The sequence below is a fragment of the Trichoplusia ni genome, chromosome 26 (genome assembly GCF_003590095.1).
Source record: "Trichoplusia ni isolate ovarian cell line Hi5 chromosome 26, tn1, whole genome shotgun sequence".
Lineage (NCBI taxonomy): Eukaryota > Metazoa > Arthropoda > Insecta > Lepidoptera > Noctuidae > Trichoplusia > Trichoplusia ni.
The window spans coordinates 3,804,676-3,815,926 of NC_039503.1; the positions used below are offsets into that span (position 1 = coordinate 3,804,676).

Sequence of the window (11,251 nt, forward strand, 5' to 3'; positions counted from 1 at the left end):
GATTGCGTGTGTAATTATCTCTATAGGCTAAAAGAAAAGAATTAGTTCCGACAAAACGTTTTACAGAGATATCTGACACCTTATATACACACATCTTAAAATCTCCAGATAGACTCCCGCATTAAGGAATTTAATTATTGTGTTGCGGGGTGTTTTCACAAACACTCAAGTCACATGCACAAAGACACCCAGACTCAGGACAAGCAGTCATGAAACCAGCGACCGTCGCACGCTGTGGGTTTGGCGTGGTGACTTGAACCACTCGGCCATTCGTGTATCACACGCAACCTGTTGAACTTGGAATCATTCCAAATGTCATGACATTGTGTTACCCAAGTTACATATTAAATCCTTTAGAAAAGGGACAACCCTGATTTAAGTGTTATTAAACCATAGGGATGTTTAATTACATTTGTTATGTAAATATAACACGTAACTGGGTTGAGGAGGTCAGATAGGCAGTCGCTCCTTGTAAAACACTGGTACTTAGCTGTAACCGGTTAGACTGGAAGCCGACCCCAACATAGTTGGGAACCGGCTAGGATGACGATGTAAACGTATGAGTATATTATTCATAGTTTTGCACCCAAAAGGGTGGAAGTTATTTTTTTATAGCAGCAACATACAAACAGCAGTACATATAAAATCAGTAAAAGTGTTAATTCTCTAAGGTATTATAATGAGATTACAGCTTTTGTCACGGCAGACAGATGTCAAATGATGTGGACAGATGTCAAAGCCTCGGTAATAGGGTTCTGTTTTTACTGTCTTTCATGGAACACACTTATCGTAGGAACTTATATTTTGTTTCTTAAATATTTTATATTCGAGGAAAACTTAATTGGTTGAATGTCAATTAAACGTTAATCTTCTTATTTTATATAAAAATGAATTGCTGTTCGTTAGTCTCACTAAAAGTCGAGAACGGCTGAAACGATTTAGCTAATTTAAGTCTTGAAATATTATTAGTAGTCCCGGGAAGGTTTAAACGGTGACAAAATAGGGAAAAATTGCTGCAAAAAAAAAAAACAAGAACTGTAAAATACCCACAAAATCTGGTACTACGCGGGTGAAACCGCGGGCAACAGCTAGTAGAAAATAAGACATAATTTTAAATGACATACACATATGTTATGCATAAACGAATTTGACATACATAGACATATATTGCTTAATGACAAAGGTCGATCTAACTTAACTTATTAAAATTAAACTTAATTTTCGTATATATTTCAACTAGCTGTTGCTCAGGAGTTTGCCTGCTTATATGTTGGTGATAGCAGCAGGTAGCTGGTAGTCATTATCCTTAATTAAAATACTCGGATAAAAGTAATATATGTATTGATTTAAGGTATCAACTGAACCAAATTTCATAAAAATCGATCATTTCTTTTGGGCGCCATACATTAACACACTCACATACTTTCGCATTTACAGCATAAGTGTAATAAAACATATACTGTAAAAATGTGACTACAATCCAAAAAACATACTTCTTATCCCAAAATTCTAAGTTTAATCTCCATCTTTCCAGATTCAGCCCCCACTGAAGTCCTCGACGATGGCGTCCGACGTGTCCGGGGTCTGGACCTGTTCCTGGACTCAGACCAGCCAGAGCCCCAGGGCACAGAACTATCAACCTTAAGATGTGAACATGAAAGCTTAAAGTACTATGAGTTTTTAAAGCAGGAATCCTCTATCGCCGTATTTTACTACCGCTACTGAATCTTCCTACTTAGTGGTAGACTTCTTGGCGATTTCAACAAGATCTTTGGAGGTGTGGACGAGAGATGTAAGACCACTATCCTGCTTCCAAAATCGTGCTATCTCACTTTAAAATTACCACCTACCACCATCTCTTAAAGCAAGAATAACAGGGGAGAGAATGAAACACAGCTATGTGAAGTACATCTTCTAGAAGAATGGCAAACCAGCTTTGAAAACTCATAGTAATGAAAAGAACGATGAAAGGACGCTGCGAGAATATGAAAAAGAACGTTAAGAAGACGAAAGGAAGAACAATTGAAAATAAAGATCTATCAGCTGTCAACCAACTGAAGATATGAAGAAATTAAAATCAGACTTCCCCGCGTTACCTCGTTCTTCGAGTAAACTCGATCCCAATTATTACTAAAGGGACTCTCCAAAACTTTCAAAGTATTAATTTAATATTATACCTCAACTACCTACCTCCTTTTTTTATCTATTTCTAACATGAACTTACACTATGTCCGTTTTAAGAGAGACTTTTTGACAGATCGTTTGATTTCCCGTGAAGTGTCGAACAACTCCCTGCAGATTCGATTTAAAGTAAAATTCGAAGCGAAATACAAACTTAACACCTATAACCGTATTTTACAAGAAAACGAATAAGCAAGGACTTGTCCACTTGGTCAATTTCTGGACCTGTCAAACGGGTCTTCTTAAAACGGACAGAGTGTAACAAAGATATTGTTTTCAGACGCTACTATTATTGTTTGTGTTTATTTTCTTTTCCTTCCTAAAACTATTTCGTAATGTTAATGTAATAAATATAAAAATAAGTTTAGAATTGTCAGCAGCATTATTATTTAATAAAATTTGATTTGTGGCATTTGTGGAAGCAAGATGCTATCCATCGCGCTATCTTGCTCCCACATTTCGCAGTATACGTAAATATTCAATAGTTTATTTAGGTTATAAGGTAATTTAATTATGAACTTCTGAATGTGTATTAGAAATATTCTTCTCAAAACGATTTTAATGATATTGCTGTACTTTTTAAAATATTGAATAAAAATAATCTTGATGTCTATATTAATCTAGTTAAATTAAATGTCTGTAAATGTTGTTTTATTTGAACTACCTTCAACTCCTATAACTGTCCCATTGCAAGCCAAATATACAGAGAACAAGCATTGATCACCACACTTTTGAGTCCCACGGTGGGCGCCATTACCCAAGCGGTTTACCCAGTTGGTACAACCAACTCGCAACTGAAACACAGCACTATACTATTAAGTCCTTAGGTAGGCGCCATTAGTCAAGCTATAAATACCACCAGCCTGTAACTGAACCTCTGAAGGCCTTTCATACAGAGAACGAGCATTGATCACCACGCTTGCGAGTACCACGGTGGGCGCCAATACTGAAGCTGTTAATAACACCACTCTCTGAGCGACAATCCCCGTAGGAACAATAGCGACGCGCAGCAGCCTTCTGTCTTCAAATAACTATAAACTTAAAGCACACATAGATAAGGTTCAAAATCATTTGTAATATAAAGATGCTACCACCCGCTGCTCTTTCGGTGAAAATTTAAACGAACTGTTTCCCTAGTTCCCTGTTGGACAATAAATTAAATCCCAACCTTAAATAAAAGTGCATAAAGTTCAAATTTCTATGAGGCAACATTTTCCCGAAGAAAACCCACTGCCCTATAAATTAGTTCAGTGACGTGTGCTAAATAAATGAAACGTCATAAGTAAATCTGTGAAATAGGATTTACAGCCTTAAGCTCGAAAAGTTAAGGTTCAAATTGCAGCGACAAGATTACATGGGGTACACCCACGTATATCCATTAACTTTTATCTCTCTTCCTGTTGGCAACACGACCATAACTCTGCAATACAAGTTAAAATCATTTTGAACTATTGCCATCTCTATCTTTTGTATGGAATTAGAAAAGGACAGTCATAACAAGCCTTGGTTACATAGTTCAATTCAAATAAAAAAAACATTTATTCAAATTAGGCTACTAAGTAGCAGTTTTTGTAGATCAAATTACATTGGACAGCACCCAGTTTCGCCTACCCTTCACCGCTTCTTAAAGAGCTTTTGCTGCGAGATAAGAAACGGCGCAACAAACTGCAAATTTCAGCTCAATCGGAAACTTTGAATTGGATCTTCAACTAACAAGATCTGATTACAGACTGACAACTGGACAGGTGAAAATAAATAAATACTTAAAAAGAAACCAAAAAAGATAAAAGATATTTTTATTTGTAAAACATGAGTATACATGCATAGTGTGCATGCAGGGAGTTAAAAAGAAAAAAGTAACAGTCATGTTTAGCCATTACAGCATACAAATATAAAGAAAGAAAAAATACACTTATTATTTTGAAATAAACATTTTAAACCTCTCCAAATAAAAAGGAATAATAAAGCTACCTCCAAGATAAATATTGTCGAAATCGTTTTAGACAAAAAAAAAGGTTTTTTCAACGCCTATTAGCTCATAAATTTCATTAAATGTAAATCAAATGTAAAATGTTACGAGCGAGCATTGCCACATTATAACCGGGTTTGCATCGCACCTGCCGACGATCGATCGATTGAAAACCGAGCGCTGTGTGCTCTCAATTTCCCACCCTTCATGACCCCTTCGCCCGCTTGCCGGCAGAGTATGAGGGTCACCCCTATTGGAGATAAAGAGATTACTCTATACTTGCTGTGTATTGCTCGCCTCCCACCCCGTTTTACCTGCGTCATGACTCCTCCGCACTACCCCGCCAGCTTTACGCCCGTCGTTTGTCAAAGGGTGAGGGATGCTTGGCGTTACCCACCCCTATCGGAAGTTTGGATGCACGGCAGTTTGTATAGCCAAGTTCGGACATATTAAAGTTTAATTTATGGTATATGTAGTTAAACAAATAGATTTGAAATAATTATACGGCTTTTAAGTCTACTTTATAGGCAAAGGTCTCTTTTAATTGGTTTATCTTCTTCTAATATATAAAATTCCCGTGTCACGATGTTAGTTACCGTACTCCTCCGAAACGGCTCAACCGATTTTTATGAAATTTTGTATATATGTTGGGTAGGTCTGAGAATAGAACAACATCTATTTTTCATACCGATAAGTGTTTAGGGTCACTCACACAAAAAAAAATTGTGGACGAAATTTTTTGTTTTTATTTTTTTATAATGTGCATTAAAATATACATACTAGAAATAATTTATTAGGCAAAACAACGTTTGCCGGGTCAGCTAGTGGATAAATAAAAACTTTTTGAAAAATGGTAAACGAACGAAAGAACTCTGCTGCGTTGGGATCGAACCTGCACATAATACATAAAAATCCATAAATAGAACCGCAAGGAATGGAAGGAAGGAATCAAACGCTAGATAACGCAATCACTACTATTGCAGGTATTATTGCACCTGCGCTATTGCTATTGTGATTAAAAAAATACAGTGTAACATCTCAATTTTCATTCATAAATAACAAAGAAATGCGGACAACATCACATACATTGTTCTGAACCCAAAGTAAGTTGCTAAAGCACTTGTGTTATGGAATTGAGATACAACGAAGGTACCACAAACACCCAGACCCGAGACAATGTAGAAATGAGAATTTTTGCATTGACCAGACCGGGGATCGAACCCGGGACCTCAGAGCTAGCGACCACCTTGAAAACGGTGCGTACGCTACTCGACCACGGAGGTCGTCAAACTACACACACTATTTGATAATAAAACTCTTCAAAAATAAAACTCAATTTTCCACACCCGAACTTGGCCCCATTTTCAATGTACAGTATTTGTTGAGATAAAATCATAACCAGCATCATATATTTCATCTAGACAGATCGATAATAACCCACCTAGCTGGATGGAATGTTCTAGAACAAATCAATAACTGTTCAATTTACAGTTTTAAATCAACTCCCATAAGGTCTAAAATTGCTTAACATGTTGAGATGTATCGAGGGGTAGGCTAGCACACTTGTGAGAGCTGTGGGGGGTAGATTGAACTTTCCAAAACAAATTAGTATTTAATTTGTTGCTTTAATTCTACATCAATAAGGTCTATAGTTGTTCAACACCTAAGTTAACAAGGGGGTAGGCAAACACCCCGGTGTCGACCGAACATTCTAGAACAAATCAGTTTATTTAATTTACAGCTTTATTCGTGAAGAAATAAGGTCTAAAGTTTTATGACATGTTTTGAAATGTCAGGGGGTAGGCTAGCACCCTGTGTGAGCTGTATGGTAGATAAAAAGTTAGCTAGAACAAATCTGTTAGTACTCAATTTCGAGCTTTCGTTCTTCATAAATTAGGTCTAAAGTTGCGTATCACTTTAGTGTAATCCAGGGAGAAAGCTAGCTCCCCCGCGTAGAACATTCTAGAAATTGTTCAGCATTTAATATTGTGCTTTATTTCTAGGTGAATAGGGTCTAAAATTGAGTCAAATGATGGGATATAATAGGGGGGTGAGCCGCGGTTGGTAGATGGTACATTCTAGAACAATAAATTGCAGCCTTAATCCTGTCAACATACGGTCTAAATAAATACGTTTTGCTGCCTCAGGGGCTAGTCTCGCCTCCCGCGCCCCCGCGTCTTGTTCTGGTCTAGACGCGCAGCTGGAGTCAGTGTGCCGCCCGCCGTCCGCCGCGCATGACGCACTGCTGAGCGCCGCCGCCCGGACCTCGTCAGAGGTAAGTGTTCTCAATACTCACTCACAGTTCACGTTGTGTGTAAATAATAAACTCAGATATTTATTTAATTGACTAGTGTTTTTGAGTGCCTCTTATTGTCTTTGTGTTATCTATTTGAAAAGTAGTCATCCATTTTGAAATTCTTTCTTTATTTATTTGGGTCTACAAAACTATTCGTTTACCAATCCAATATGGCTGCCGAAGTGCCGACGGATATCGAATACAAAACAATATTTAGCTATAATACTTAGGTGTTATAATTGCGTATCTTCTTTAATATATCTCCTCTCTTCCTCCGCAGGTATCTGGTGTAGGAGCAGCATCACCTTGCTCTGAAGGCAGCTGACGCAGCAGCGAGTCTCGCGGCAGAGTCATAACGTAAGTGGTGACAGTACAGGGTACAGGAGAGATGTGGGTGGTGGGTTTGAATCCTACTCAAGACAAATGTTTGTGGCCTGAGCAACACCATTATGTGCCTGTAACTCTTGGTAACAAAGGTTCCTTCTACTTCCAGATCTCGGGGATGGGTTCCACCTCACCCCCCCCCCCCGGACCTGCACTCCCAGCAGCAGCAGCAGCGCACTCAACACTAGACTGTCACTCACTACTCGCCTCATCTGATGCGCGCCAGTAGTGCGTGAGAGATGACGGAGACCTCGTGCTCTGTGATTAGGTAGCTCGGGCAGGCGCGGATCCCGGAGGGGGGGGGCGGGGACAGACCCCATGGAGTCTCACTCTATGTGTTCTGCTCTCGACCTCCTCCTGGAGACGGATGCGCGCCTGACTGACAACATGTAAGATAGGGTTAAGCTAGCGAGTAATTCTTATAGAGTTTAAATAGACACCAAGTATGTGAGCAATTTTTATTCTGCTTTTAAGCCTAGGATAGCTGCCCTGTGGCCTGGGCCAGCAGGCCAAGGCCACAGGGCCTCGGGGGTAGCAGCGACGTGGCCTCACACGTTGCTCCTATTCCTCTTAGTTTCTAAGACTTCAATCCCTAAAATTAAAAAAAACTAATTATACCAACAAAACACGCACAAATGAGTTTTATTCACGACCTCCCCGACCCTCTATCCCTACGTCATGTGGTTCACAGATCTGTGCGAGAACTGCACTTAGCTGAGTGACGTTTAGTTATGTCTTTCTGTCTCTACTTTCCTCTTGTCAATGATAAAGACAGCTTGACAGCTTATGGCGATATTTTGCTATGCGTTTGCTGAGCGTACTTAAATGCGGCATTAAGTTAACATGTCTTGTCAGAAGTAATACCTTGGGCCCGACAGTCATATATTATTTTTTGACAGCTTTCAAATCATTGCCCCTCTAGTCTGGACTATGTCCTCAGTAACATTGTGGTAAGTAATTTACAACAATTTAAGAGTGAATCGTTCTCGTGAATGCGGGTCCGTACAAATGCGTAGAAAGACTTTGTTGGTGGGATAATTTGAGCAAATTTGTCAGCGGATTCTCAGTAATAGGTTTTCGATTTTATACATTGAGTAAGGAGTTCTAAAATTTCGTGATAGCTAATTTTATTCTGAGATAATGATCTACGATGCAATGCCAAGCTTTTCTGTTATCCCTCTCATAGGTTGCCAAAGAAGATACCAATTTTCCTCAAAAATAAATTCATATTTATTTGCGTCATGCAGAATGCGGTGACGACTTCAGAATTCAGAAAATAGGTAACGTATGTTTGCGTATAAACAAAACGATATAAGTTAGTATGTGCTCCGTTTGTATCAACAAACTAGGATCAAATTTGAGACGAAATAAGAAGTTGTTTAATAGCACAAATAACCGAACGGTATAATATGTCTTGACGCAAAACCTTCTCTGCCCGAATTGTTGCGGGTTCGATCCCCGCGTACGACAAGTCTTTGTGTGATCCACGAATGCTTGTCCTGAGTCTGTGTGTCTTTGAACATGATTTGAATGTTTGTGAAATCCTCCGTAGAACAAGGATTAATTAACACAGGATGGGATTCGCTTAAAAATAATGTACGACATGGAAAGTATTAGGTCAAGCTACAATACAGGAACATTAGGAAGTATGAATAATTATTAGACAGACCTTACTGAAGTCCATATAAAAAACCAAATTATCCAAAATAAAATCATTGCTATCATAACAAAGAAAACATTTCATCCCCACGCATAGCTATAGTAAACATAGTCACCGCCGCCGGGACGCGCTCACTACCATATAAGGTAATGTCTGCTACCGGGGCCGACAAATAACAAAAATTAAACGTACAAGTACATAGAACTTTAACATTTAGTGCAAAGAGAATAAAGACCAGAATTCAATGAAGGTTATTAACCAAGGGGATGGGAAATGCACCCCCAAAAACACAACTTTGCAATATATACGTCGGTGACGGATCGATGGTGAGCTGGACGCTGCAGGTGCCATTCCAAAGCAATATAAACTGTAAATTGTAGTCCTTAAGGTTTGGAATCCAGTTTTTGTGATACAGGGACGCTTTGCACCCCATCTCAACTGTTCTGGACCAAATTCGAGGCTCGGCAGTGCGTCACCCGCCGCCGCGCGAGCGTGACGCGTGTCTGCTTGTCTCGGCAGCGCAGTCCTACCGGAATCCACTGAGGTTAGTGATAGTATCCTGATACTGTAGGGGTTTTCATTCAAATTAATTTGCATTTCAAAAGCAAATAGTCGTGATTCAGTGTTTTTTTGTTAATTATGAGAAAAAAAAAGTGAAGTAGATGTGATTGTCAAAAAAACTAGGCTGTGTCTGTTTATTATTTGAATTTGTGATCACGCCGTTTCGATGCGGACACAGAAAGATTTTTACGGTTTTCATTTATGATTTTTTCTTAGATAGTTCAGAAGTGAGTTTTAGTGGCGCGATTGGACGATTTCGTTGGTGGGTTCGATTCCCACTAGATAAAATTTATATTGTCCTTCTTTCTTGTGTTTTGATCCTTCAATAGAGTGTTTTAAACCAATTTTTGGTTTTTTCTACAAAAGTTAACTGGATTTTTTACGATAAATCCTCATAAAGATTGTAGGCATTTTATAACTCTTTTACTAATAGAAATTTATATTTTTTTCAGGTACTGGCAGGCGCCTGCTTCCCCCCTTGGCCCTTCACTTACCACCAGCAGCCACACCTAACGCCGACGCCCGAAGCTCTCACAGACTAACTTATCCCAGCGATAAGTAGTCTGTGAGAGTGGTCTCAATGCGAGCGATGACGCACGAAGATCAAATGCCTAAGTATTGGAGGAGATCAGACATCACGTCGCCGCTGTTGAGTGCTCCCAGCCGTCACCTGCGGGCAGTCCAGCGCGCGCCGGCCCCAACATCGGGGCCGAGAGCTACCAACACCTTGCCAACATCTGATCAACTCCCCACACAACCCCGGACTTGGAACTAAAGACTACCAGTCCAGTCTGATCTGGTAGCAAAATTACACGGATTTGGAAACCTATGGTATTTTCGTGACTAACCCCGGTTCAGGACGAAACCATGTATCAGAAGGGACCACTTCTGGTGGTCTCTTTTGATATCCCCACTTGGTTTCGGTCGGATCCCGAGATAGTCACGTGATACTCGCTCTGTGGGAGGCTGAGGCCCTGGTTTTTGTTGTGGCGGTCTCAAACGCGGCATCTGTCAGACAGGTTAAGCGTCTAGCCAATACAATAGATTCAGGTCCTCATCCCCATGGAGCTTCGCGGGAATTTTTCAACCAAGATAGTTGAGCAATTATCGTAAATGTTTTCTCCCTAAGTAAATGCGAGATCTTTTTTAAGATTAGACTAAGAATTGAAAAAAAAAATGTAAATATTAAATAATAAGAAAATTTATGTTCGTTTTAATTATCAAAAAAAAAAAACTCAAGAACCTGCATACTAAAATGAACAAAAGTCTTTTAAAAGCTTTGAGATGACATGACTTTGAATTGTCAGGTCCGACTGCCTGCCGAGTGGCTGAGGTCATTATGCCAAACCAACAGAGCGTAACGCGTCGCGGGTTCGATCCCCGCGTAGGACAAGCGCTTTTTCGATCCACAAATGCTTGTCCTGAGTCCTGAGTGTCTTTGTGCGTGTGACTTGAATGTTTGAGAAACACACACCATGCCACCACCACATCAGACACCATGATAATAACATCCCCAGAGCGGGAGGCGTGTGATTAACAAAAAGAAACATTGACGTGACTTTCAACCATTGCTCTAATCAATGTATCTTTTATGTAGGCCAGAACCTTTTATAACTTAAGTTAGATAATGAGTTGTAGTCGCATAAATTATAATACATAGTTGTACTTGCAATATTTTTGAGTTTTACATACACAAACAAAATAATTGTGTAACAAACAGTAATCCGAGTGCCTCACCCCCTCCCCCAATTAAATTTATATGGATTTAATTAAATCGTATAGAAATAGGAGACACCTCGACTTAAGATAAGCTACTATTAAAGTAAGTTCGTTAAGACATTCAGTGAATAACTCAGTTTATTCAGTTAAACTTTTTTCTTATCCTGTTTCTTCTTGGTGGCTGTATTGTATTGTGTTGTTCGCACACACTTTATCAATCTGTTCTTTAGAAGTGAAGACTTTTAATTGGCTGTCAGTCTCACAAACTGGTCTTATTATGTTTATTTTAGCTATAAGTCTTCCATGATAAATAAATAAATAAACAAAAGATTGTAAAAAGAAATATTTTAGCAGGTATAATTGACATCCGTTCGGGTGAAGCCGCGAGCAATGGCTAGAGTTTATATAATTTTAACTAGAACTTGCCCAACGTTCACACAACGCCATCTAGTTTCAAACTAACCAGAGTTTGTATTACGAG

The 11,251-nt window shown here is 39.2% G+C and overlaps 1 long non-coding RNA gene across 1 annotated transcript; it reads left to right on the forward strand.

Moving 5' to 3' along the window:
* Nucleotides 1-6,341: 6,341 nt before the first annotated feature.
* Nucleotides 6,342-7,703, forward strand: LOC113505660. The gene is made up of 3 exons (XR_003401647.1): nucleotides 6,342-6,425; nucleotides 6,727-6,803; nucleotides 6,940-7,703. It is a non-coding gene; the product is annotated as an uncharacterized LOC113505660 (long non-coding RNA).
* The last annotated feature ends 3,548 nt before the right edge of the window (nucleotides 7,704-11,251 follow it).